This window comes from Bidens hawaiensis, unplaced genomic scaffold (assembly GCF_021521415.1).
Source record: "Bidens hawaiensis isolate Kalapana, Puna unplaced genomic scaffold, B.hawaiensis_p1.1 tig00020651_1, whole genome shotgun sequence".
Classification (NCBI taxonomy): Eukaryota; Viridiplantae; Streptophyta; class Magnoliopsida; order Asterales; family Asteraceae; genus Bidens; species Bidens hawaiensis.
Genome location: NW_027493164.1, coordinates 134,518 through 142,061, shown reverse-complemented (window position 1 = coordinate 142,061; position 7,544 = coordinate 134,518). Strand labels below are relative to the sequence as shown.

The 7,544-nt window shown below is 36.1% G+C and overlaps 1 non-coding gene across 1 annotated transcript; it reads right to left on the bottom strand.

Annotated features, from left to right (window-relative positions):
- Positions 1-6,703: 6,703 nt before the first annotated feature.
- On the bottom strand, positions 6,704-6,812 carry LOC143561294 (small nucleolar RNA R71). The gene has a single exon (XR_013140282.1). It is a non-coding gene; the product is annotated as a small nucleolar RNA R71 (small nucleolar RNA).
- Between the last annotated feature and the right edge of the window lie 732 nt (positions 6,813-7,544).

Sequence of the window (7,544 nt, the reverse complement as noted above, 5' to 3'; positions counted from 1 at the left end):
CCACGTGGCACAAATCAGTTAAGGTTTATTTAACGAATCAAACACGTGTTTAACGAATCAGCTATAACGAGTTACAATCATCATCAAATCTTCATATCTTCAACCGATATTTCCAGAAATTTGGAAATTTCCCATATTCAATATCAACCAAAACCCAAACTAAATCACGTAATACAACCTCAATACAACACCAAATTGGCCAAATCATAGCTAAAACTGCTCGTAATCAACTCACGAATCCAACCATACATATCGCGTATACTCTAATCGATCAATCAAACACTAATTACCACATAACTATTCCCCTGTTCCGTACACTTGGAGATACAATCCATAACCAATCCAATAAATCTCAAGTCACAATCCAATTCACACACACTTTTCTCAAACCTTACCGAACACAATCCGAACGAAACTTAATCCATAATCTTCCAATTCAAACCAAAATTCAAAAGGAATTTCAATAATACTTAAACGAACCAGAAACTTAATCAATAAGCTTCAAATTCAGATAAATAACACTTAATTAAGAGCAATCTAACGTCCAAGAGATCTGATACCACTAGTGGACACGTAATAATCGTATAAATCTAATCAATATAGATAATCAGACTAGATCTAATACCTTGGGATCTAGTTTATGATATGCTTTTAATTAGATAAATATATATATATATATATTAGTAATTGTAATATGTATATTAGTAATACTTTAGTGAAGATTTTGAGTGAGAGAGGATTCGAGCAGAGGTTCAGTATAATTAAACTCAAAACTTAAATTATGAGGGTATGTACAACCCTTAATAGACGATGGAGACCAATTCATTACACATCCCGTAACGAGTTGGCTCCATTTCGTTAACTCATAAGACACAAAAGGAAAGCATAATGAATTAGTGATTCGTTATGCCCCCATTCGTCAACATTCCATGACGAATGGGAACATACATAACAAATTACAGTCCATTCGTTAAACATTCTTAACGAGTGGGCTTTACATATAATGAACTGGCTAATTTGTTAAACGTCCTTAACGAATTAGTCTATACATTAACAAACAGACTGTTTTTCCATAAGTACCCTTACATTATAATAATCATAAATTACAAACGATAAATTACAAAGACTCGAGACGACAAAACCGTGCACTAACACATTCAAAGGTTAAAACACTAAACCATGAACCGATTTTTTCCAAGTCTTTCATTTTCGTTTATATCATTTAATCCTATATTGAACCACTTCAAAAAAATTGACCTAAGGCAAACTTTATATCACAAAAAAGCTACATTAGGTAAAGTTGCATTAGATCTAGTGCAACCTTTTTCTTAGATAACGCAACTATTTTCTTCAAATGCAACACTTTTAAAGGGTTGCATTTGAAAGAAACAGTTGCATTATCTAACAAAAAAGTTGCACTAGGTCTAATGCAACTTCACCTAATGCAACTTTTTTTGTGAAATAAAGGTTGCCATAGACCATTTTTTTAGTGAACCTAGAAATATTTTCTATGGCCGCTTATCGAACTGAACTTGTTCAACTTTTCTCGGTAACATTTTTTATTTTGCGTATTTGAATTTGTATTGTATACCCGACCGCGTTTGTTATTGGCGTTACTATAAAAAATATAATAACACAGTACATCCATTTAATGTCATTTGAATTTGTATTGTATACCCGACCGAGTATATATTTGTTTCTTTATTATTTAATGTCATTATGCTATGTGCAGCCATTTATCAAACCTTAAATTTCTTATTTTGGCCTAATATTGAAATCCAGGGACTAAAATTGTGAAATATCAAAATGTTTGTTTTTCATGACTCGTTGCGCTACGCGACTGAATCAAATCAACCCCGTCGCAATACGCGACACACGGGGTTTCTAGAACCTAGTTGTTGTTCGCGCTATGCGACGTGGAAGGCCCAGCCCGTTGTGATACGCGATTGATAGGTTGTCGGGTGGAGAATTTTGGCATCTCAAGTTGATAGCTGATTGGATAAGTAGTGATAAAAAAAATGTTTCACACAAAATCGATTTTTAAGTTTATAAAATGATTTTTATCTTAACTAGACTACACGTAAATAGGCAAGTGTACCTATCGTATATGTAGTATGGTATGGGTTAGAATCAAGTATCGATACACGAACACATGTGTTTAATTTTTACTACCAAATCATTCTATTTATTTTAATTGGAAGTAAACATCATAGTGGTGTTGTTTTATCATGTAAATTTCAAAGGAATTTAAAAGCATAAATTAAAGACAACGTTTTTGGATTTTTATATTTTTATAAAGAAGATCAAGGATAAAAGTGCACTATCTTGTTTAAAGCTCCTCTTAACCTGGTTTAACAGTAAATTGGAAAACATGTGATATAAACTTGCTTGGGAATAACACATTATTCCTAAGTCATGTTATGACATGATAGTTAAAGAATGAGATATGTATAACTTCATTACCTCCACAATAACATCATTTTATGTAAGCAAGTTGGTTTATATAAAGTATTCATGAGGTAACTTACTTTTAAAATGAAACAGTCCCTTAAATTACTAAGTTATGTGTCCTTGATATTTTAGTAAAGATAACCTTTGATATAATTAAAATATCAATTAATTAGTTGGGTTCTAAATGATTAACTTTGAATTACCGAGTAATAACCCGCACAACTCTTGGACAATTATAGAACTTTGTAATAACCACCCATGAGTTGTTTAAAATAGATTATGTTGTCCACTCACTTGACAAGTAACCAACCAGTTTTAGTTTATTAGCCTTAACAACCCGTTTTCACATCATTTTCAACGTTGCTATTTTAAAGTTTATTATTTACTACCAATACTTCGTTTGGTCCACATTAATATTAACATTTGTGTTTTTATCAAATAAGGCCTCACAAAAATAGCAGTTCCCAGGCTTATTATCAACATCGTCACTTGGTGTCTCTTTTAAAGGTGATGTAACATTCCTCATCAAACGATAATTACAACATAATCTTTACTTTTTATAAACCAATGATATATTTAACCAATATATTAAGCCTTAGTTAAAAATCATTATAAACCAAGATGGTACCATGAAAGTTTATCCAATAATATTCATAGTGTTATATATCAAAGTAACAGAGACAAGCCTGAATAAATTGAAACAATCTAACCAATTTAGATTACTAATATTTGAGGTTAATAACTTCTTTCAAGAGCTTAATCTCCTTGATATTCAAAAGATGGATGGGATAATCTCCTTATTAATGGAGGTGGAGGGAGGTGGGAGAAGTGAATTAATTGAGTACTTAAAGTGATCAAGTATCCTCCTTCAATGAAGAAAGACAAGGTATTTATTGGCTGACTCAGGAGTCTCAACACGATCCCGTGTTGAGTAAACACAACCGTTGTTGAAGGTTTTTTCAGATAATGTTAATTGCATTGTAGCATCCCAAAATTTCCTAGAATAATATTAATATATTAATTTCATTGGAGGAATTAATTTAAGTTAGTAGAGATAGTAATAAAATAATAAGATAATATGGATTGTGGGCATTAATTAATTATGATCTAAAAAGGAAAGATGTGCCAAAGGTCCATGGGTTTAAGGAGTATAAGCACCCCTTCAACCCTAATCCTTTCCATTTCCATCCATATTTACTCCATAGCCTACACCTTCAAAAATACACACTTAAGACAAACACTCTCTACTCTACTATATTAAACGATCCAAGACCAACCAAATTTAAGAAATGATTTATATCACTTGACCCAACCTATTAGAACCCAACCCGCGACCCTGTGATGCCGTATGAGCCGTCTGGATATAGATCCAGCTTTATTCAGGTGTTTAATCAACCAAAAACGAGCATAAGGACCACCCGAAGCTATCCAGGTCATAAACAATCAAACTCCGATCAAAAATGGTGTTTAACGGTGGATGACGGCGTCGTAATCAAGGAAAAACCCCAAAACACGTAAATGAAGACTGAACTGCACATATACGACGTATAAGTATACGACTGTATATGTATTAGCCGTATAATTGGCAGCGTATATGTATGTATGTAAGCATGTAAGTATGTACCATATAGGTATGTCACGTATATGAATGGAACGCGTATGTATGTGGTGTGTATGTATATAAGCGTGTATGTATGTACTGTGTATGTATACAAACTTATATGCATAACGTATTAGCGGGTGGTCCATTGGACAACCCTTAAGTGATTTAAGACCGTTAATAAACATGCATTAAATCGGTTTATCTTGTGGAATTATATAACTACTGTGTTTGCGGTGAAATGCAGGTTAAAAGGAGGTTCTGGAGCTATTATGATGTATAACAAAGAAATCAAAGGAACCAGAAAGTTAAGAAGATCAAAATAAGTGAAAAAAAAAGAGAGTGTAGCTGAGGTCCACCGTGGCTCACGGTCCAGACCGTGAGCCAGGTTCCAAATGAGAGAAAGGAATAGAGGCCACCGTACTGTGGCCTCTGAGGTCACCGTGGAGGTCATCATGACCCACGGTGTATACAGTGGGCCACGGTTTAACATATCACATATCACACCGTGACCCACAGTGTAGACCGTGGGCTACGGTTTGGGCCGTAACTGCCCGATTTCATGATTATTTTTATTCGGTTTCGGTTGTCTTTTCACAAATCTTCTATTAAAAACACCCAAAGGAAGAATTTTGGAGTGCAAGAACTCTACGTTAGTGATTGTAATCATTGAATTGGTATTTCTGATTCATCTACATACTTTAAATGATGTGATGATGAACCGAATGATGAGTGGCTAGTACTCTTTATGCTCTCTCCCGAATTGTAAGGTTTCAATTGACTATTTGTGAATCATTTATGTTATTTGTGGGATAGTAATTTGATCATTTGATTGTATTGCTATGGTGATTGTGAGTTTGTTTTGTAAGTGTTAGAATAGTATAAAATCGTGTTCTTGACTATCCGTTCTCGGTGCCATAGGCAATCGAGATTTATTAGAAGAGAATTAGGGTTAGCTATATAAACTGATTATCCAGTGACAACTTTGCATTTTTATAATCCAAGTACTTAGTCCTCTTTTATCACTTTCAAACACACTCTAACGAACTATTTCTATGTAGTTCATTCCAAAAGTAAAAGTTAGCATTGTCAATATTGAAAACCTGAAATCGGGGGAGAGTATTGTTTCTCATATTGTTTTAAACTCGTCTATTTGCTTTCAGTTATTTTCGTTAATCAAAATCAACAAATCAAATACTTGAATTTACGTTTTGCACTTAGTTTAATATAGAAAAATTTCATAACTACTTAGTAACACATTTTCCACAAACTCTCTGTGTTCGACACCCGCTTACCACTATCTAATTTGTGTAATCGGTTTATTTTTGAGTGAGTCTTCGACCTCACGTCAAAATTTGGCGCCGCTGCCGGTGAGTAGTGCAACGTGTGTTAGTTATTGTAGTTATTGTTTGTTATTTTTAGGTTTACGCTGGTTGTGTTAGTGGGCAGGTACCTACAGGTGTATGCATACTAGAATATCTAACAGGTCATCACCACTAGTTATCGATCCTGAGATTGTCCGAACACTTCGAAGAAACCAAGTCCTACTTAGGGAAAACAAGCTTCTTGGCTCTCCAACTACATCGAACAACACCATGGAATCACCAGTTCCCACTTTGGGTCAACCATTACCACCCACACCTCCACCTGTTTCACCTTCACCTATCACTACTACCATACCTACCGCATCAAGCGAATTGAACCAAACTCACACAACCGAACCCATAGCTGCTCATTACACTTACTCAACATCATCTACATTGTCATCTATTTCCAACCTTTTTCCTACCTTTGGTGCATCGTCATCTCAACAAAACCCACAACCAACCTTTCAACAATCATAATCAAACTACCAATATCAACCCCCACCTTTCATGCAACATTCAAGAACACAAGGTGACGGATACAGATATGGGTTTGACAGCGAATTTGAGGGGTATGAAGTGGAAGGTTACTACGTGGGAGGTGATGGAAGCAAAAGGGTAAATCCAGGAAATTTTGGTTATGGTCAACGGCAACAACCGGAACCGTTGCAAGAGATTAATAGACAACCACCACCGGTTGTTCAACAACAAGCTCCACCACAACCGGTTGTTGTTCAACAAGTTCAATCGCCACTGATTATTCAACAACCACAAGCTCAACCACAAGGGCAACAACAAGATCAACTGTTTCAACAACAAATGCCCCAACCACAGTTTCAACAATTTGCACCTACAAGGCCCGTTTATAGGCAAATGGGTCAACCAAGAGTACCAACGGGGGTACTAAAAAGACCTGCAAGAGAGATTGTAAGGGGTGTTGAAGCTCATTTCTGACCGATAATTACTAATAAACCGTATCCGGTGGTTATTCCTCATAATCAACTAGGGAGGACATTTGAAGTGAGAACCAATTCCCTCCAAAATTTACCAAAGTATAAGGGTCTAGCAACGGAGAAACCATACTTTCATTTGGAGGCATATGACTCTATTTGCAACACGATTGGGGGTCAAGGTTTTACATCGGATGAAGTTAAGTTGGTCTTATTTCAATTTTCGTTGGAAGATAAGGAAAAAAGATGGTTTTACTCGTTGCCTTCCGCGTCCATCTATACTTGGGCCGAAATGCAACAAAGATTCTTGGAATAATTTTACATGGTCCAAAAGACCAATGATGCAAGGAGGAGTTTGAGAATCTTTCAACAACAATCGGGTGAAATGTTCCATGAAGCATTTGAGAGTTTCAATATGATGATCAAGAATTGTCCTCATCATGGTATTGCGCTTTGGGAGTTGTTAAATGCTTTTCATGAGGGGTTGAGTATCGAGGATTAACAGGATTTGAGGTCGATCACAAATGGTATATTCGGTACCAATTATGAACAAGATGATTGGGCATATTTGGACCAAATGGCGGTTACATCGAAGAGAAAGGCCCAAACTGGAAGAAGAGCAAGAATGGCGATTGGTAGACCACAAGTGCAAGCCGTGGAAGAAGGAGGGGTACAAACCACCAATCAAGTAATTGATGTTTGTACGAATTGTAACAAGTTGGGTCATACTTTGGAGGTATGTGAGGTTGGTCAAGGACAAGTAGAAGAGGTGAATGCACTTTAAGGGGGAGGTGGTAGGAATTACAACATGAATTCCAATACTTACCACCCCGGGTTGAGAAATCATCCGAATTTTCGTTATGGAAATTCGGCTACTCAATCCAACCTGAACTTTCAAGGAAATCAAGGAATTTATGTTCCTCACCAACGATATAATAACCAAGATAATTTTCATGGCGGAAATAATCAAGGGTTCCAAGGTCAAGGGGGTGGCTGTCAAAGTGGGTCAACGGGTCAAGGCCCATCAAGTGGAAATGAAGGCATGGAACGCCCTTAATTAATAATCAAGTAGGCGATTTTCAAACGTCTAGGGCGTTACTAGATCTTGGGGCTGGAGTAAGCATTCTACTGGGGGGTTTATATGACCAATATGACGTTGGTCCTTTGAAACCTGTTGAG